We start from the raw sequence: 21972 nt of genomic DNA, 5'->3' as shown, positions 1-21972 counted from the left end.
ATCACAGTCATTTAACATGGCTGCATTAAATCCAGTTTGCACCAGGTCGTGTGTATTACCACAAAGATACTGTTTGAGAACCCTCCAAACCATAGACAGTCGAGCAGTTGAGATGTTTCTTACATTATTGTATTGATACTTCTGCTTGGTCTTCCACATCCTGAGATATTTTTCTCCGTCGAGCCATTCTAGCACTAATTCTTGTAACACTTTTGGCTTTCACTTTGAAGCTCTAGTCGGTCCTGATTACAGGAAACACAAGCATTATTAGTCTTGAAGAACTTTATAACTGTTGAGAAAACAGAATATGGTATGTTAGATGCGTGTTGTGTATATCAGCTATAGCTGATAGTAATGATAGAATTCCATAGGCTTTGCTTGTTTTACTGAATTACAGATTTGAAGAATGCTGAGGAGTGGTGGTGAGTAAAAGGGGGAGGTGAGGCCTGGATTTACAGAAATGCTGATTCTTATATGTCTTTTGTAATAGCCCACTGGTAATCACAAACACTGCATGTGCATTATGCCAGGCTTGCATTTCAGCTAAAGCACCTATAAAAATGTGTTGGTACAATTGTAGGAGGATACAATTTAGTTGGTGTTTTTGTATCATGGTGTTCTTTGTAACTGAAAAGTACTTGGTGATATAATTATTCCGGCCACCAGGTGGATGTGCAGCCATCTGTCTGTTCTGTCGTCAGCCAGGCTGCTGCTGCAGTGCTGCCTAGAAAGATATTTTTCAGTGAGCAACCAATGCCTTTCCTCTTTCAAACTGTCCAATCTGTTTCAGAAATCAGTTCTTTTTCCTCAGACCATTTTGTGAACATGCAGCAGATATTTCCCATCATCAAGTGAGCTTGTTGGGAAGGGCAATGCTACTCCATTGCTGACTGTACTTTTGCTTTGATCTCAAGCAGAAATCTGCTTTTATCAGGTTCAGTAAGCTTTCTTTTTCCACTACACTGCACTGCAGTATTATTTTTTTTTTTTAAAAAAAGGCAGTGAATAAAAGCTAGGTATCATGGGATTTTCTCTTTCTTTTTGATAAGCTGGCTTCCCAGTAGCCTTTTCCAGAAGCGGAATCTAGACAGCTGCTGCCGTTTGGCTACGTTGCCATATTGAGCAGCTGCACTTGCATTTAGGGTAGTAAAAGTTTGAAAGCCGTTTGAACATCACTTAGGCTGAGTTCAGTTTTGATCAGCTTTGGCACTTTTTTTGATGTTTCAGATGCTTAAGTTAGTAATGAACCACAAGATGTCATGCAGTAATACCTGTTAATTATTATTTTAGCCATATGGGGAGGTAGAATATCTGTTAACTGCATTTCAGCTGTGTATTCATGATGACACAACTTATGCAGTGCTCTATCGTGGTCTCTTGTATAGTCCCTGCATAGCATTGGTTAAAGCTCTGAATTTACGTGTCATAAAGGAAAGTGTGTTTTGATTTCATTTTAATTTAGAACAAAGCAACTTTTTAAAACTTTTTCTACATAATGGAAATTAATAATATTTCAGTTTTAGCATTTGATTTCAGGATTCTGAAAGGGTATTTCAAATTATACCCTGCAACTATTTTTAGTATATTAATTCTGCTTTATATAAGTAAAATACAAAAGTGTCGCTGCTATGTTCATTTACATGTCAACAAAACATCAAAAATAAAGTGTGCATTTTCCTTTCTAATATTGCCTTGACATGGAGATAACATACTACCTTTCGTTGTGATGATGGCAGACCTTGGTGTTTGCCATCAAAGACACTATTTCTTTGGGTTCAGCCTGTAACTTACAGGACAGAAGTCACTTAGAAGAGGTGTGGTGGACCTATGTTGTTCAGCTGTCCAGTCTGGGGACTAGATCTGGGAGCAGGCTGAGCAAGAACTGTTTGTAACAATGAGCTTTGCTGGAACCACCTTGATGAATGAGGTTTAGATATACTAGCCCTCAGGCTTGCCTCAGCCTCCAGACATTTCAAATCCAGTAAAGGGGCACTTAAAGCTTTTTCTGCCTCCATCTGCCTGAGCTGTATCTTCTGGGGTAAAACACAGTACCAGTGGGTAAAAAACTGGCTGGATGGCAGGGCCTAAAGAATTGTGCTGAATGGAGTTAAATCCAGCTGGCAGCCAGTCACAAGTGAGGTTCCCCAGGGCTCAGTATTGGGGCCAGTTCTGTTTGACATCTTTATCGATGATCTGGACAAGGGGATCAAGTGCACCCTCAGTAAGTTTGCAGATGACACCAAGTTGGGTGGGAGTGTGGATGTGCTTGAGGGTAAGGCTCTACAGAGGGATCTGGACAGGCTGGATTGATGGGCTGAGGCCAACTGTATGACGTTCAACAAGGCTCAGTGCCGGGTCCTGCACTTGGGTCACAACAACCCCATGCAGTGCTACAGGCTTAGGGCAGAGTGACTGGAAAGGTGCCCGGCAGAAAAGGACCTGGGGGTGTTGGTCAACAGCTGGCTGAATATGAGCCAGCAGTGTGCCCAGGTGGCCAAGGGCACCAATAGCATCCTGGCTTGTATGGGAAATAGGGTGGCCAGCAGGACTAGGGAAGTGATCTTACCCCTGTACTCTGCACTGGTGGGGCCACACCTCAAATACTGTGTTCAGTTTTGGGCCCCTCACTACAAGAAAGACATTGAGGTGCCGGAGCGTGACCAGAGAAGGGCAACAAAGCTGGTGAAGGGTCTAAAGCACAAGTCTCATGAAGAGCGGCTGAGGGAACTGGGGTTTTGTAGTCTGGAGACAAGGAGGTTCAGGGGACACATTATTGCTGTCTACAACTACCTGAGAGGAGGTTGTAGTGAGGCAGGTCTCTTCTCCCAGGTAATAAATGATAGGATGAAAGGAAATGGCCTCCAGTTGCTCTGGGGAAAGTTTAAATTGGATATTAGGAAATATTTCTTCACTGAAAGGGTTGTCAAGCAGTGGAACAGGCTGCCCAGGGAAATGGTAGACTCATCATCCCTGGAGGTATTTAAAACACCTGTAGATGAGGTGCTTAGGGACGTGGTTTAGTGGTGGACTTGACAGAGGTAGGTTAACGGTTGGACTCAATGATCTTAAAGTCTTTTCCAACCTAAATGATTCTATGGTTCTACAGCTATGTGAAAATGATGGAGGTTATGCAAGCTAGGTGTTAAATGTGATGTCTGATAATTTACATGGACTTGTGCTATCGCTTGCTTTTCTTTCAGGTTATCTCCCGTTTTCTCATGAACTTTAGTTAAGCCATTCAGAAAAGTTAACATATGGCTCTTTCTATAACTCTTGCTGGCTATGAATCTTCTTTGTATTATAGGCAGTTATAATTTTATCATTTTGTACTAACAGCTGCAATATGTTCTTGTTTTATATCTTGTATTTTGCATACTAATGATATTTTATATCAAAAGATAGTAATATCCTCTTCTGTACCTTTTTATTATCTGTTAGTGTTATGAAATATTATCATGTTTTCAAGTGTCCTTAGTAGACATTCTCGTATACAGTCATTGTATGTCACAGAAGCAGATGGGCTTGTTGGTAAGGTAAAATGTTGCTGGGAGAAAACAGCTTGTTTGTAGTTTGCCAGTAGAATGCACTGAAGAGAAAACAGAGCAAGTGGGAGCAGTTGAGGTGAATTTTTTGGGAGGGAGGTAAAGTTTATTTGATCTTGTGTTAAATATTAGGTGTGCAGAGCTGCCTCTCAGGCAAACAAACTACCTCAGGTTGTTCTTGTGGCTTTAGGTAAGTAGTCATTTCAGCAGTACAGACTCAAAGATAACTGCCAACAATTTCAGGTAAAATAAAATAGAAAAGTGTCAACGAGATTAAAAGATTTTTGAAACCAAGAACAATTTACATTTGAATTTTTGCTTTGAATTGTACAAAACAGTAAAGTTTATTCAACTTCATGTCTTCTAACCACGTACATACACTAATGACTCAAACATGGATATAAAGGAGAATCTTCTCTAGTGCAGTAAAGACACTGAACAGATGGAAATTTCATTGAAACTGATACTGTGGATGTTTGGCAATGATGCAAGACACACAGACCCCGACACAACACTGTTAACTTATTGCATCAGTGGATGTGCTTTATCTGGGTTTTCTTTACAATCTACCATATAATACAATTTTTAAAGTATAGACACTTTCTCACACCCTTCAGAAATGTTTGCTCTTCATCCCACAATCCAGAAGATCAGCTTGTTTTTCTCAGAGAGACTGAAGTGCTCATAAAGACTTTGCAGACCAGCCTGATATTTCATATACCACGTGCAACGGGAAAGGACACACAGCAAATTATGAGGCTGCCGCGCTGATCTTAGGTACCCAGCAAGCACTTGATCTCTCTGGCTGGTGGTGTGTGTCAATACACAAGCAGAAGCATGTGGTGCTGCTGTATCCATAGCATGGAAAAGGAGACAAGCAGCTGCTGACAGTATTTTGCTATTCAGTTGACATTTTGGAGTTATCCCTATTACCTGGATCTTACTGTTGATGTTGATTAGCCAGAATTAGTGCATAATTGTTCATTGCTGGCTGTGCTGGCTGTGGTCTAATGTGCATAGTTCTGTTGAGAAGGATGTTTCCAAGTGCATATCCTTCTGAATGACAAAACATAAAAGCAAAAAAAAAATTCAACCTTTTCATGGAATGAGTTGTCTGTGCCAGTTCTCTTTGGGATCAAGTTAATCACAATACTAGTCCCAAACTTACAATTTATTTATCTGGAGCAGCCTTTCTACATTCACACAAGTTCCTGAAAAAATGTTTCCTTATTTCAAGCACAAGTGAAGTTTGCAGCTAATGTTTGCCACCTAAAATACAAATAAGAGGATATAGGTTATAATGGTGAACAGGAATTTCTCTTTTTATAAATAATACTTCTTTTATGCACTTTATTTTTGACAGGCCATTACACTAACATGCACAGGCCCCATAGAATCACAGTTACAAACATTTAGAAGTAATGAATACTGTTTAATACATCTGGTAAAGAAGATTATGATGAGAGGCTAAATTAGAAGAAGAAATGGAACAAACAGTAATTGGCCATGACCTGTAAAATGAAAGAAAAGAATTGGTGCAACAAGATGAGGTGATATTAATGAAGAAAATGACTTAATAGACAGTGAGAGGGAATTATTTGGTCATTATTTGACAGAATCAAAAGATATATGGAGGATGGAAGCATGAAGATAGAGTAATAGGCTTCAGTTTATTTGAAGCTATGAAGTTGCACAGTACTTACCTGAGAAACTCTCTGGGTTTCATTTCATGTTTGTTTATTTTTTGTAGCCAGTGCTTTTGCTTTTGTCCATTGCCATGTTTCTTCTGAATCTTGCTCTAAATTCTTATTTTATGTGGACTTTGTTCAATGCAATGTCATCAACTTCAGTGTACTAATGTACCCCATTGCATTGTGGGTGCTTTATCTGATGGAAATTTTTCAGATCTCTGTGTGTTTAAACTGCACTAGGCTGAAATTCTTTTTCACCCTCTGAAACTGGTGGATTAGACCCACACTGCAGACAGTGGAGAAAAAAAAAAAAAATGTAGGTATGGTGTATGCAAAGATGTATGGAAAAGATGTAGGAGAGGGAATGAATGCCCTTAACACGCAGTGATGACAGACACCACACTACAGAAAATTATAATGACACGTAGTTTACATTTAGACATGGAAACAAATGTATGTATGTATAAATGGCTATTTTACTGGTATTCATAGTCTGTCTATATCAAATGAAATAAAGTTATAAAATGTCATCAGCCTGTTTTCCCTTCCATACTTTCAGCTTATTGCAGATGACTGCAGGGCATTTCCTTTGACTGGTAACTTCCATCTGTCTATTGGGTTACTAGCACATACAAGCCACATAAAATATACAGGGTCTTGATTACTTCTATTAATTTCCAGATCTTGCCCACAGCAATGCATATTTATTTAAGACTGTAAAACCTACAGTCCCTTAAAATCTTCTAAGAATACTGTAAGCCTACCTCCTCATTAGGTTATTGTTTTTAATCGCAGTACAAGCTTTTACTTTTACTTGATGTTACAGAACACTGGCTTTTCAGTAAATAATAGTATTGACTGATTTCAAAGTTTGAGGACCTGACCTAGATCCAGCCTTATTTTCCTCTTTAAGAACAGGTCATAGAAGTAGGGCACATCAGACTGGGCTCCCAGCAGGGAGAGGGAAAAAGTGTCTTGACTTTTTTGGGGGAATGCGAGCAGTGCCACCTGGCTCATTGAGTTCATTTCTGTAGAACCAGGCACAGTAGCAGGTGACCTGCCTCAAAGTTGCAAACTCAGCCTTAATTTTCAAGAGCAGACAAGGATCTGCATTTGAAAGTAGTTATCTGATGTCTATAGCTTCCTGACATCACTGCAAACGGTTGTGCTATGTAAGAAATCTCGGAGGACATGTAACTTGTTGGTATGTGATGCTTGACTTTTTCTGAAAGAGGGACATATCGAATCATCCCAAACTTGTCATTTCAGTCTCTTACAAGTGGGACCACAGCAACTAAGACAAAGTTCTTCAGATTCCTTTCCCTCCACCAGCTCTATCCATGTAGTAAAATTTTGAACAGGCTCCAGTGCCTATACTGTAAAGGCAAAGAGGCATTTGTAGCGAGTAATTATTTTTTGGTAGTAATAATACAATATATACAATGATTAGGAAATAAGTTACATTAACATTGCTACTGGGCATTTTGATGTGTACATGACTCAGAAGTGACCAATTCAAAGTTGGGATTTTTGTTTTGTTGTGAATTTGACTTAATGTGTTGAACTGATATCACGCAGGCTTTGATTCCTGCATTCAGAGAGGTGTGTTGGGGACATGCAGAAGAGAAAGGTGGAAGAAGGAAGACATAAATCACCTATTGTTGTTTCTCTTCCCAAGCAGAGGAGTTGGCATGCAAGCCAACGTAAATGGTTATATCTGTAAATCTAAAATAGGGTTTCTGCAAAAATAAGTAAATTTAAAGTGATTAAAAAATATCTACTCTGCTGAAAGTCAATACAAAGATTTTAAAAGGTAAGGGAGGAAAATATTGTACTCTGGCGTCCTTATGCCTACATTTTAGTTGAGCTAGAGTAATTACACAGAGATGCAAATGCTGTTGATAATGCATTATGAAAATGCACCCTTGAGTTTGCAAATTTGTGCATGAACCCTGGGGCTTCAAATTGAAAAGGTTTAGCCCACAATGACAACTCTGAACAAATGATTGATAATAACAGTAATAGTGAGCTCAGTTTGGGTTGAATATAGAAATCTGACCCCAGAACCAAAAATGTGTGTAAAATGAATAGCTGTTAAAAATCACTGCTTAACACCTATATTGTGAACCTTTCTGTCAGATTCCAGAAAACAAAAATCAATAATGTTTTAGAGAAAATAATGCTCAGAGAACTGCCAGCTTTATTTTACTTATTAGGTGACTAAATGAAAGTGAGTGCAGAATCATTAAGTGTGAATCTGGTATAACAGCCACTCTCATTTCTAGGGCTCCACTGACTGCATTGCAGTTACTTCAGATTATGCTGGGATAAATTAATTCTTAATTTGGCCATTGTTATCTGATTTGATTCTTAAAAGAGCAAATATTTTATACTGTTTGCAAGATTAAAGACTTGTATTTTCTAGGCTTAGACAAAGCAGTTACATCTGGCGAAGCACACATTTGAACCAGGATTTCTATTGTATCCTTCTTCTATTCTGAGCTTCTCTAGTTTTACTTTTTACTTTCAGAGAGTGGTGACAATTTTTACTACCAAAAAGCCCCCACACTGCAATGTGGTGTCATGAATACATAAGCCACTACATGTGCTAAGGATTTTTACCAAAGTTCTTCATGGCAAATGTACCCTGGTTTAATCCATGGATTTAGAGAGGTTAGCATTGCTTCTGATTACAGTAAGGAAGGAAAAAAGCAAGTTATGTAGGGGGGAGGTGGAGGTTATAAATTCAAGTAGGGTTATCAATGTAAGAGGGTGGACAGTTCTTTCATTTGGACTCATACTGCATTTATTGGTGCCGGGTAGACTGCCTCTTGAATGCCTTTATGTTGAACAAGTAGTGATTTCCAGACTAAGGGTGAGGATTTTTTTAATAAACCTATCATTATGTCTACACTATAACTGGAAAGTCTAACGATAATATAGATACACATATCTGAGCTAGCATTAGCCTAGCTCTGGCCTCCATACCTGTGTACAGACTTCATTGTGTCTTGAACAGATCTATTGAGGTCAATGCCCTTGAGCGAATATTTGCACCGAAACGTACATTTCTGCTTTTCCCAACATCTTCTAAAAGGAGACATGGAGAAGAATTGGAGGAGGAACACCAGAGGACTCTAATCCCTGAATAATATTCCTCAGTGATGACTCTGGAAACAGGCTATGAGATGGAGTTTTCATTCTTATAGCAGTCATCATGCTCTCAGCTTTGTCTCTGCTTGGCTGCACCCACGCTCTGACTACAGTGTAGATGCTTTAATGCAAGCCAGTTGTTAGAACGCAATGGGATTTGTAATAGTTGGTGGTAGATGTTTCACTATGACTAATTCGTGACATTGTCCGTGTTCTGATGGGGACTCTCAGACTTTTGTGACTGACAAACATAGCTTAAAAACTCAAAGTCACTATGAGAAGTGTGGGTTTGCAGCAATGCAAATGCAGACACTGAATAACTGAACAGAATTCATTTGGGTTCCCATTCAAATAATTCGTGATGACAAAAGTATCACCAGTTTCTTGAGTTCACGCAGCTTTGTCCAAATTTCCTTTCAAAAGCTGTGTCCTTTGACTTCACTGGACTTTGAATCAGACCTTCTTTGACACTGATTTTTACCTACTTATATTTTGAGATTTGAGGATTTCCCCATGATCTCTCAGTACTTCTCATGGTTTCATTCTTACAGCTGGAATGGTTGGTGTTAATTTAGCACAGCCGAATTATCATGAATCGTGAGTCAAACCCAGATGTGGAAGAGTGGGGTTCTCAGTTCCTAAATGGTGAGGAAATAAGACAACTGAGAATGTGGGGTTCAGTGGCAGGAAGCCACTGCATTGCCAGTACTATGGCATTTTTAAAAACTTTTCTACAAAGTACAGCCTACATTATACTTGTGTGACAGGTAAGCATCTGAACTGCAGAAGAGAAACTAAATGATCAGAGGTCTGAGAAGACCCTGTAAACATAGCAAGCCTCGTAGCTTTCTTCTTGTTTATTATGTATATAGTGCTATAATGTTCCTTTTTTAGCTCACCACCGTGCTGGAAGGATCAAAAAATTATGCTATACCGGTGCTTTGGAGATGCAGTGTGCTGTAGACACTGCAACGTGGAATTCATCTGCTTTCATATGTGGCAGCGTGCTCCTACCTGTCAGTGTGCCCTCCATGAGCTTGAACTGGCTTGACCTGTTAGTGTCATAGACAGTATAGATTTCCTTCAGTGTTTTTGTTTCTAGGGTTTATCTAGAACAAGTCTAGGGGTGCAGAGGAGTTTTACACCATGGTCCTCAAGGGCAGACAGGTATTTAGGCAGTTACTTTAGTACGTATTAAGATTTCACTCTCTTGAAGGAGGATGTAGACATTAAGATTTCTTCACTTGGGGAGCAATAACACAAATTGGGAAGCCTTTCTGCCATCAGTGAGTAGGAATGGATATTGTGGCAGAGATCTCTGATACCAATACCACAGTGAAGTTGTGGGTGAAGTGAGGAAATAAGCTTGAGATTGGCACTAAAATTAGCAAATGTGGGATGGAGATGTCAAGTCTGGAGTTGTACTTCTCTGTAAATAATTTAATCCTGAAGTAATGTCTTCTGTCTGAAAATAGTTAATTGGCTATTTTATAGCAGCAGACTAAACTATTCAGAAATAGAGAAGCTTGGGTTTTTTACTTTGTGGTAGGTGACTCTATCCTCTTTATGAATGTGTGTATCTGTATGCTGGAATTAAAGTATCTAGACTCTTAATCAAATGTATCCAGAATAATTTTCCACCTTTTGACTTTCTCAGGAGTTTAGAAACATAAGATGGAAGAGTTGCTAATATAAGTGAAAGAACAGGTGAAATTTTAGTTATGTAAAACTGACTCAAGTTATTAGGTCTTATGCTAAGGGGGAAATCAGTGCAGGCCAGGCTTGGGGATCTCTTGCAGCCTGTTGGCACTAAGTACACATTGAGTCTTGCTCCCCCCCCCCCCCCCCCCCCCGCCCCTCCCCCCGTATGAGGACATTCAGACACTTGAAAAAAGCCATGCCAGGAGCTGTATTTTGGTTTTGTTTTATAAGCAGAGATACTAACAGAGTAAAGCTTTTGTTGTTGAAGGATTGTAATTGCAATAATTGCTGTAACCTCATATGGAAGTCCAGGACTGAGTCCTAACTGGGAGACTGGCTTTGAAACAGGGAATTTGGAACACAGAGATAAACCAGCCTTTGAGCTGTTCATGAAGAAACGGATGGGAAATCTATTTCAGCTTTGTAGATGTCAATATTCTCCCTCACTTTAAAATAAACCTTACTGCAAATCTACATGAAATAAGTCCTGTTTTGAGTTTGAAGCTGTATTTAAGAAATAATTGGGTACCTGCTTCTCTCTTCACTGAAGAGAGAGGTGATTTAAGTCCTCTACAAGTCCTCAGGCAGACTACTTTGGCAAAATCAAGCTTGTCACTTTAACAGTAATTTACTTACAGCTGAAGTATTCCTCTGCCTTTGCCTGTACAAAGCCCTATACATGTCAGTGTGATTGTGTCAATGTAAACAAGAGCAGAATCCACCTCATTCTTGATTTAATAGGAAATGCTGAATTGATTAACAGGATTTTTTTCCTGTTTCTCTTTCCCCACTACCCTGCTAGTAAATTAAGACGTTTGCTTGAAAGAATGTAAAGAGTAGCCTCATCAGCTGTAGTGACATAAAGTACTCTGAGATTTTGTATATTGCTGGAAGAAAGAATCATAAGAAACTCTTTGCCCTGGAAAACAAAATACCACTACGAGAACTAATACTGAATAAAAAGACAGAATTAACCAGTTATAGGCAGCAATATGGCAGGTTTCTGTCAGTAGTAAAATTACAGAATCTTGATCAAATTAGTGTGGGCATAATTATATAAGAATTCCCATGGATTGCAATAATGTTACTTGCATGTACAAATAGTTGGTCTGTTGGGCTGCTAGTGGAGTGGTTCTTGTACAAAGATTGCATATGGGCTTATGGCTTTGTCTTGAGACGATGGGGATTTTAACAAAAGTCACTTCTTTTGCAAGAGATCTGTATATTTGGCGTAGTGCTGTAAGAATACAGTTTTGGGAGTCCTGAGAGCATTAGCATTCAGCTGTGCCTTTCTGTTAGTAATGGAACAAAGTGAGGTGGATTTTGTTCAGTGGGATTTTCTCCATTTTTCACGTTCTCCCTCTCCAAAAAAGCAGAGTTATGGCCTATGGCCTCAGGACCAGGAAGTATTAGTAATTAATAACAGCAGTGATCAATGACACAAAAATAAAGTAGGCAAATAACGTTCTCAAGGACAATAGTTTTTAGTTCTGAGAGCAAATTGAACCAGTTTGTCATTTTATCCTTGTTGCTTTCTTTATATTTATGTGGAAACACAAACCATTTTGCAACTGAATTTCCTTTGCAGTGTCTGCCTCATCCTGAGCACTGGAACTTGGATTTCACTCTCATTCCCCCTTCTGCATTCTTGCTGAGCCAGTTATTCAGCGAATCATCCCCCTTCCTCCATCAGCCAGCCATGTAGTCTCCTTGTTATTCTGGGATGCCACATATTACCTGTGCCTGCCACATGTAGTCACACTTCCTCCACAAGGTAAAGTCCAGGCTAAGATGTGCCTTGCAGGTTTCCCAGACAGTCAGCTATATTGTCTCCTCCTCTGCTCTTCTCTAGTATTTCCTCAACTGAAGTCTATTTCCTGTTTCTAGTCTGTAGCCTTAAAGGAAAAGGGAGCAAAAATGGGCCAGAATCCTCTTAAAAATGCCCATGCAAAAGCTCCTGTTTCTGAATTCACAGTACTCAGCACAGTGAATCTTAGGAACCTGTATTTTATTGGCAGGTTATGTGTTACTTCAGCTCAAACTGATTTCTTCACAAACATGGAACAGAAGCCACTAAAATGTGAAAGGAGGAAATTCTGGAACACAGATTTATTTTCTTCAGTGTAGTTTGAACCTGTTCCCATTTATTTCAGTGGCTTTAGATCAGGCCCTATTGCTAATTTCTGTTCCATTCAGTTTCCCTGGTAACGTTTTATTTTTAGCATCTCTTCTTCAGAGATCTGGCATGGAGGGTTCATTTTGAATATGAGCTATTATAATTTTATTTTAAATGTTTCAGTTCATGGGCAAAAATGGAACCCCCCCCAAGCTGTTCCACAAAATATCTATAAATATCTGAAAAATGTGGCCATATCACATGGTTAAAACCTTTTTTTTTTTTTTTATTTTCCCCCCCATGGCTTCAGTGGATGATTTTTGGAAGACAGGTTGATATGCATTCGTGTACTTTTCAATCTTTTAAAAATCATTATCCTTTTGTACACTAGAGGTGTGTTATTCTGGTTTTTCAGATCTGCTATCATAACAGGCCCCAAACTGTCAGCAGCACAGTGATACTAAAAATAATTGGTCTGGCGGAAAAGGAGAAATAGTTCTCTTGTTCATCTTTAGCACTAGTCACCTTCTCTCCCTGCAAATTGGCAGGACAGAAGTAAAGAAGCTGTGGAGATTGTATCTGTTTCCATTTCTAGGTTCTATTTAATGACATGTACTTGTATAGTCATCTGAGTGCCTTGCCTAAAAATTTCTTCAGTCTCTATTAAGAATGGGACTAGCTGAAATTCTTAGTTTGGAGACTCCAGACTTACATAATGGGATTATAGTTGGAGGTTGCAGAATTTTTTTGCTTTTTTCTTCAATACTACCTGCTTGTCCATTTGAAATTGACACAATGACTGACTAAAGCACAAGTGTAGCAGTTGGTAAGAAATTTTGGTTTTCATATATTGATTTAATGAATTAATTATGATTCATTTTAACCCTTTCTCTCAACTGAGAGTGTGGTCAGCCTCCCTGACAAAGAGAAATGCTTGAGAATTTAGGCTGAATTTAGTGGGAATTGAAATAATTCTAAACATTAATAGGGTGAAAAAGTAAAAAAACTCCTACAAACAAACAAATAACCCACAGTCCTATGTCAATATGATGCTTAGAGTTCAGTGATACTACCTAAGTGACAAAGAGAAACATGTAAATTAACATTTTAAAGCTTTCGGTATTTTTCAAGGTAGTTTGGATTTAGAGTGCCATTTGCCCATTAACAGATCAAGGACTTTCTGATTATGTCTTTCACTCAAGTTGCATAGGAAAGATGATCTGTCAGAATTTATCAGCAGATGAATAATTATTTATCCTCTTATGTAGGCTCCTATTTATAGTCTTTGTCAAGCAACTTCTCTCCTAGGGAGAGATTATAATATGAGCACTACATAGTGTGATGAAAGCCTTCCCATACCTCAGGCGTTGTAATTTCCTTTTATCTGAAATAATTGCCATAATAAGACATAAGGTCTAAAAAGCTCTTAGGGTTTTAACTGAAAGTCCTGTGCTATTCAGAAGATGCCTTGGTTACAAGCAGATGCTTCTATTTTCCAGCAATCCTGAAATCAAGGCTCTTCTATAAATGAAAAAGAACCCCTCATTTTCTCTGTTGCTAGGGAAATGGTAAGAGAGAAATAATCCTTCCTCTTCCTTGAAGAAATGACCAATTCATGTCATAAAATGTGTCATTCTCAGTATTTTTTAGCTCCGTAGCTTCATCTGTCCAAACAATCTCGACTAAGTATGAGATAAGATAGTCTGACAAGACTTAGATGCTAATTGGGCCAATAAGATCTCATCACTATCTCTGGAGAGGTTAAGTAAAATGATGAGAAAGCAGCTAGTTATGGCCATTGGCCCATCTCAGCTGCCATACCCAGGAGTAGTGCTAATGGGAGCTGATGGGTTGCTTTCTGCCAAATTTACTTGTTCTCTTCACACAGACACATTTTTTTGCCTCTTACAGTGAGCAGGAATGAAAGGCTTTCTAAAAGAAGGAATTACTGAAGCTTGCATAGTACAAAGGCTCAAACAAATTGCCTGTCAGTCAATTGGATTTGATGGACAGGAAAGACAGATTGGTGAGAGAGAGGGTTAGGACATTTGCTAGGTTCCAGCTAGAACATTTCTTATTTCAAGGTTTTGAATTTTAACACTAAGGGGAGAGCTGAAATGCTGCTGCTTTCATTTGTTAGTGTGGGTTAATAATTAGCCTCTGCTTGCATTGATGGTTTTGTTAATGCCTCAGAAGACACTCTCCTGTTTTGAAAGCTATGTGTGATGGTACTGCATGTTATTTGCACTTCCCTTCTGTAGAATCTTTTTGTCCTTTCTTAGTAGAGAGGGAAGGAATGGAGAGCATGAAAAAACAGGTACCTTGAAGCAATATCAGCCTGCCAGAAGTGTGTGTCAGTCAGCTTTTGTTTCTGTAGACAGAGGGGCATAACGCTGCCAGTGATTGAGACTGCCAATACAGTAGGGCCCGTTATAGTCTCAGTGGGCTGTGGTATAGCAGTTTATGTTGGGTTATGCAGTACCTTCCCTGGTGTCCAGATTGCTAGCACAGAGATTAGCCTCTAGGGTCACTTTTTGGCATATATATTATGGCCATCTATATAGGTTGCAATCACTATCTTTCTCACTGTGTAATGACAAACACAGGGAGAGGTTGTGCTTCCCAAAACACGTGCAATCTAAGGAAAAAGAAAAGTAATGATATGGTAAAGGGAAGAAATTGGTAAACATGACCTATTGTATAGAGTTGTAGTTTTTGTGAAAAAAGAAGGGATGGTACTAGGACATGGCATCAGTGCTATGGTGAGGAGTGTGAGATAGTATAAAATTAAAAAAAAATACCTGGATTTCCACTTTTCTAAGAGCAGTAAAGGAGAATGGAAGGAACTGGAGACAGCAAAAGTTTCCAGACCTTCTTGTCCTTGTTCTGTTCTTGTCAGCAATTTCCATGCTGGATAATCGCTGACCCCTGCTACTACTACCCCAGGTTTGTTATTTCCCAGGCTCTTATTGTTAACAATTTTCAAAGCCCAAAGCCTCACACAGACTACTTACGCTGGAACAAGGAGAGCCAGGGCTGCACTGAGCCTGTGTGAATCCACATGTTCTACATAGTCGTGCTAAGGATAGTGCACCTGGTTTCTTACTGGCACTTATCAAATAATTCTGGTCATTCCAAGGGAATGTTTCTTTTTATTTTTTAATCTTTTAGAAATTAATTTAACCCACCCATCAATCATATATGTGTCCATGTGTGTGCCATATTTTGACAATATGTCATCTCAGGATTGCTTACCTGGGCAGAGCTGTAAGTGGTAGCAGCAGCTAGAAGATTCCGTGTTAGATATGGGATATATATGAGGTTATTTAGTCAGTATACATTCCTTCAGATTTGTCTGGTTCCAGTCAATTCAGTGGAATTCAGATCCTGAAAACACTGAGTGATTATATTAGCTAACATACAGAGTTGCAGAAATTTTTAACATCCATTATGATAGTTAAAGGTTCTTGTACATTATAACTGGGTCTTCACTGTCCCAAGAGGCACTACATTTTTTTTTTTTTTTCCCCCCAAGGTGATGTAGATGACAGTTGAAAAGAAACAATGTACAATATACAAATTTTCTGTCCTTTTGTCTCACCTTCTTAATTAGCACTTACTAGTCTGGTATATACCAAACACTCTCAAGGAGTAAAAAGAAGGCCAACCCAAACAGAAGAGTTTTTTTTTCTTAAGACTCCTTTCAGGCAGTTAGGAGCAGAAGACTCATAAATCTGAACTTTGTGTTCAGTGGAGAGACAATATAGTCAACAGAGATGGGGCATAATATGTGCCCACAGACCAACACTGCTGAGCCAAAGGCAGTCCTTTTCTCAGCAAGGTAGAGAGTCACCAGAGTCAACTGAATGCTCAGCAAAATGTCTAAAAATGTGTACTGCTTCCATATTTGGAAAGTATATGTCTTCTTAAAAAGACATAGATTGAAGGTACTTTCAACACTTTTATGCTTAACACGATAGATCTGTGATATTCATATCCAGAAGCTTCTGCTAGCATTGGTTGTTCTATGGTATTGGTGCCAGAGATGTGTAAACATTGCAAATATCTGAACTTCTGGATTAATAGCTTCTTAATTCAATTGAAATTCCTGTTCTGGAAAGATGACAGGTCTTTCCATTAATGCAGGAAACAATTACTGCAGTTTACATAAGGTCAATTCATGCTTTTTAATACAAAGCAGCATTACTGTGTAAGCTGCTGCCACTGAGTACAATTATGCAGTGAAATCCATGTAGGAGTGCATTTAAATGGAACACCTTATTTTGGTCTCACAGAAGAGAGCAAAACTGAGTAATTTTCAAACATTTAATTTTTTCCCATTTAAGTGATATCATCAGAATTCTACCAGGAACTGGCAGCACTCAGTAAAGATTAATACAGTTGCAGGAGATTATAACATCTACCCAATGTCATCTTTATGCCCTAAATATAATACACATAACAGATACTACATCTTCCCCTGTAAGTTATTATACTACTAATTTGTTTCATGTAGTCAAATCCTTTTAAGGAAGTGAGAATCAGGTGGGCTCAAAATTCAATGTATCAGCTATATGTCAATGCTACACTCTCTCTGGATGATCTAATGCTGCATGGTGCCATAATTTTAAAGCAGAAATACATTTGCACTTCACTATAGAATTATGAATAACGAGATACTGACTACAGAGAAATAACATTTCAGCCTTGAACTGTTGTCATTATAATTTTTTCTGAAAGTAAACTTTAAAGTCCAGTTTCTGCAGTGATTTAGACAGTGGCTTATTTTTATTTGTTCAGCCTTCATTGATTCCACATAAAGCAGTTGCGCTTTAGGTGAAACGGGTTGGTAAGACTCTACAAGACTGGTACAAGACAGGCTATAATAGAGAATGAGATACGCAATGTTGTAGTGTATGGTTCTGGCAGTTGGATTCCTTATGTACAAGAAAGTACCATCGACTGAAACATGAGAGATGGTCTTGCATTAGAAATACAGAATTTGAACTTCTGTGGGAAATAGTTACAAAACCTGCACAAGGAAAGCACCCTGTAACTGCTATAGGGGTATTTCCTGGATAAGAAATGAAGGATCAGGCACTATAGCTTTTTTTCATTTTTCTGAGGATGCAGAGCACCCTGGACATCAGATTAAAACTTCTGAATTACATTTAATCCTTAATATTTTTAGAGTTTTTCGTCTCCAGTTTTCTACTAGTTATTAAGTCCTGTTAGAAAGTATGCCAAGTCTGTGCAGCTATGTTGTATTATATATACTGAGTGATCATTATGTATCTGTTTCAGATTTTAAAGTTCTTATTGAACAAAGCAAGTTAGATGCATTCGTGGTACGTTGCTGATCTGTGGTTTGTCCTTAGTGTGGCAATGATGCAGTATATCTAGCATCTACATTTGTTTTTGTGGCAGCAGATCTCTTGCCAAGTCTCTCTACAGGTTTTTCTTTATAACAGACCATTTATACAATCTTAACACTGCTTAGCGGCATACAACTACTACTACTGCCCAACTCACCATCCTTGCTAAAAATCCACTCTGTAAGTTTGACCTGTCAATATTCTTCTCTCAAGAGTTCTGAAGTATTTTCATTGTGTTAGTTCCACGTCCAGTGTTGAATTAGTTACTCTTCTTCCTTGTTGCAATTTTCCAAATTTTTAATCTTAAATCTCATAAAGTATTCATGTAGCTTTTGTGTCACTCACAGATTAAAATATGCTCTGATCAGTCCCTTTGATTCCTTCTCTGTCCCCTCCTGATGACAAGAGCTCGGGGGGCTTTGTAACCTAGGCACATTTTGTATATTAACTATAGAGGAAATTAATTGTTTTACAGTGACCCAGTCTTCAATGATTTGATGAATAATTGAAGAGGAATTAAGAAAGCACTGATTATACTAATTATCTGCCTACTCCACTTGATAAACATCATGTACAAATTTAAAAATGATGATTTTGTGCTTTGTTAAGTGCTGCTTAATCTTCCATTTTGGAAAGCACCTTAAACGTTCTCCTGACACATTAGAACTTTCTCCTGACTAATTTTCTTTTCTTGGGTAAGTTCTAAGATTTTTTTTTGCTAACATGTGTCTAAATTCTTCTACTTGCATCATAAAAAATGTTAGTGAAAGGAGATCTTTCATCAATCTCATTAAAAATTAAAGCATTTTAAGAAACCTCTTTCAGTGGTCTGCCTTGGTTTAGCAGGTTAGACAAGTCTGCAATCTGTTAGACATACAGAGCTCACAGCACTTTTGTTTTGTATTACCAAGCAGAATGGGATATATAAAGTCTTAGCTGTCCTGATCATTTAAACCACATGCTTCTCTTCCATTTTTCTGCTCGTTATTTAAAGGTGGAAACCTCATTGTCTCTGGTAGTAAACCAAGGCATTAATTTGGCATCAAATCCATGGTAGTTCTCAGGAAACTAAAACCTGGAAGTGGTCAAAGCCTACAACTATTCCCCTGCCAGGCTGATGCACTCTCAGTGTTGGGAGTTATAGGTTGCTGGAACCACTTCTGTGAAAACTCTCCTCTCTGATAAGAGTGAAGATAATTGTTTCAGACTATGCAGAAAGATAAGAAGTACCAGAGAAGACTGCAACTGATACCGTGCAGAGGTTTTAGCTAATACTTCTTTTGCGCCTAGGAACAAATTTTCAGCTCCAGTGATGCTCTGCTACAAAAAGTGTACACCTGTCACTCTGCTAAGTATCCACACCTCTTCTGGTACTCAGCAAGCAAGTTCCAGGGTGACTGGCCCTCAGGGCAAATTATGTAGCTCGGCAATGGACATCTGTCCTGGTTTAGCCAGGATAGGGTTAAGTTTCCCTAGCAGTGGGCGGGGGGAGCTCTAGCAGGGTTATTCAGATACCATGCGGATGTCACATCCTGGTGCGAGAGCGCAGAGTGCGTGGTTTTGAACAACCGGTCCTCTCACTGCTGTATTGATAGATATTTTGCTCTGTTCATTGTTATCACTGTTACTGTTATTGTTGTTGTTTGTTGTGTTGCTGTTGCACTGTTGTATTAAACCTCTCCTTATCTCAGCCTCGGGGTTTTGTATTTCACCCCCTTTGTGGGGGAGAGGCAGCGGCCGCATGGTCTCAGACCCCGGCAGGGATTAAACCACCACAACATCACATTAATAGATGTATGAAAGAACACCAAAAGAATGCATACTGAAGACTTTGATAAACATAGGCTGTACTAATTGAAAAAAACATAGCTAGTTTTAGGGAAAGTTCAAATATGGCTGTTATTTGCAAAGCACTGATTATATTGTCATATACTTTACAGAGAAAAATGAGCAAAGCTATTGCTCCCAGTTGTGTGATGTTATTCTCTTAGCAGAGCTAGTTTTCTGGCCCCAGTACAGTGTGGGAACAGACATTGTAATCAACAAGCTCAGTTTGAAGCAGGAACAGAAGTAGGGAAAGAATCAAATTCTGTTGATCACATCACACCCAGGTATGGTCCAGTCTCCTCTGAATGATTTGATGAGAGAGCAGAGCTTTCTCTTATGCATCATTTAGTAGCTGCAGACACTTGACACATCCACAAATCCCCATGACTCTCATTTCTCTCAGAGCTCCACTGAAAAAATAATACAGCTGGAAAAATCTGAATGACTGTTGGCCTTTGAAGGTAGGGAGATTTTTCTGGAAGAAAAAAAGAAAAAAAAAGTTGTTTTTTCCTTTTTTTTTCCTCAAATATAAGAGCTGCTTTCTAGGTCTGAGCAGACTTGCTTTAGTTCTGGATGACTTCTCATCTTAGCTCTTTTTTTAGCAGGACTATACTGGTAGAACCATGGAATGTGCAAGTTTCCCATTATGCTTTATGGCAAACCGCTGGAGGAACAGATTTCTTCTATGGGAAGATATAACCAAATGATGCCTTTATGCATAATTGGAATGCCTGATGAGATTACTGCAGGCAAAGCAGAAAAATTTTAGAGAAAGTATTTGCAGCCTTCCCACAATTTGTTCCTCTATTTAAATTATCTGTTTAGCTTTCTTTTTCTAAAGCCTGGCTTGAACACGTTAACTTTGTGTTATGTGTGTGTGTATGCACATGTATGCTGGTAGAGTTCCCTTACTTTCATTTTGAATGTGCAGTATGGAGACACTTGTTAGTTTTGTCCAATGCTTGATACATTCGGTGCTATAAGGCCTGTGAAGAGATTTTATTCATGATTTTATGAACCAGGGTTGTAATGCCTTTAAAACGCTCCTGCCAAATTAGCTGTGCACTGATCTGTCATATAAAAGGCCTTCATAAATCTATACCAAACTGATTACAGTACAGTCTTGTCTTATGTGGCTTCTTATATCAAGATCTCTGAAACTCTTAAAATCCAGCACAAAATAGATTTCAGTTTCAGTTTAATCACTCACACCCTTGAAAACTCCTTTGCATTATTAGATACAGTCATCAATCTGGATCACAGTGAGCTCTCTTAATTTAGTGATGGTGTTGCTGTAGCCAGAATGTCTAAGAGAGTAAGACAAGATTTGTCAGCAGAGGTAACTTCTCATCTTAGATCAAGTTTTGTAATATAACCTCTACATCAAAGGTACCCTTCAGAGGGAGACTTCATTTTTAGCCTAGCTTTAGATGTTTAAAATGTGCCTCTTAAAATGTTTTAACTAATTGTCTAGGCCCTTCTGTAGTCCATGGAATGTGCCATTCCCAGAGGAGAACTCATCAGATTTGTATGAGATGTCAGCTTTCAGCAGAGTCCCTAGCAGGATCTGTTTTACTCTCTTGCACTCCTTCCCTGCGTCTCTCTGAGCCATACCTGGGCCGTTGCTGCCCATAGCTTTCCCAGGCTACCAATATGTGTCCTAAAGGATGGGACACCATAACCTTGGTCCCTAGCCCACATGCTTCACACAGCCTCATTAAAGGCAGTCGTCTGCTGTGGCAGAGAACCTGCTGCCACACCAGCATCTGCTGGTGGCCAAAGGAGAGGCCTCTCCTGAAACTGGCTACTCATGCAGTGGGGTCAGAACATTTTCCAGCCACAGGCAGAGAGCTCTTTCAGCCACCACGGAGGGAGCAGTATCACAACTGTATGTATGCTTCCCTTCCTCTGAGAGGCGACATACTGTTTTCTGATTCTCTACTGCCCAAGGACTTCTGTCCTAAATTGTCATGAAAGACCTGGGACAGGGTTTGCCAAGTGACCCAGATTTGCACCACAGCTTGGGGTGACACCAGTCAACCCCAGCATGCCTTTGCTGGGAGCACAGCACATGTATGATGCTGCAGTGCAGTGCTGGCTGGAGGCAGCAGTGCCATCAGCTGTGCAGTCTGTCTGCCACCCCAGTCAAGGCAGGGCTAGAAGGACATGAAGCTACAAAGTGGCAGCTGCACAAAGGCCCAGGCACACGTGGGAAAGCTTCTTGGAGTGTTCGCTTTGCTGCTGTGTATTGCAGGGGCCCTGCTAGTCCCTGTGGTCCTTATTATGCCATTGGCAATGTCCGTGCATGCCTCAGCTGTAACAGTGTCTTCCATCCCAGGAACTTAGGGTCCTGCTGCTCCCCTGTTTCCAGGTGTTTCAAGACAGGCTTGGAGATAGTGTTTGCCGTTACGTACCTTGTGTGGCTTCTAGATAAGACTGTTTTTGACAGCATGCTGCTACACATACCGTTTTTCACTGTTGCCAGGAAAGGTTGTATGTCACTTGATGACTCCTGCATCCTAACTTCTTACCCTGGGAAAAGCCCATCTTCTCAGGTTTGCTCCTGA

The 21972-nt window shown here is 39.4% G+C and overlaps 1 long non-coding RNA gene across 2 annotated transcripts in view; it reads left to right on the top strand.

Annotated features, from left to right (window-relative positions):
- Positions 1-21972, top strand: part of LOC141926572 (uncharacterized) — a 72102-nt gene that overhangs the window by 29496 nt on the left and 20634 nt on the right. The window lies entirely within an intron of this gene.

Source organism: Strix aluco, chromosome 8, assembly GCF_031877795.1.
Source record: "Strix aluco isolate bStrAlu1 chromosome 8, bStrAlu1.hap1, whole genome shotgun sequence".
Classification (NCBI taxonomy): Eukaryota; Metazoa; Chordata; class Aves; order Strigiformes; family Strigidae; genus Strix; species Strix aluco.
Note: the sequence above shows the minus strand (reverse complement) of the source record. Positions and strands in the feature narration are given on the sequence as shown.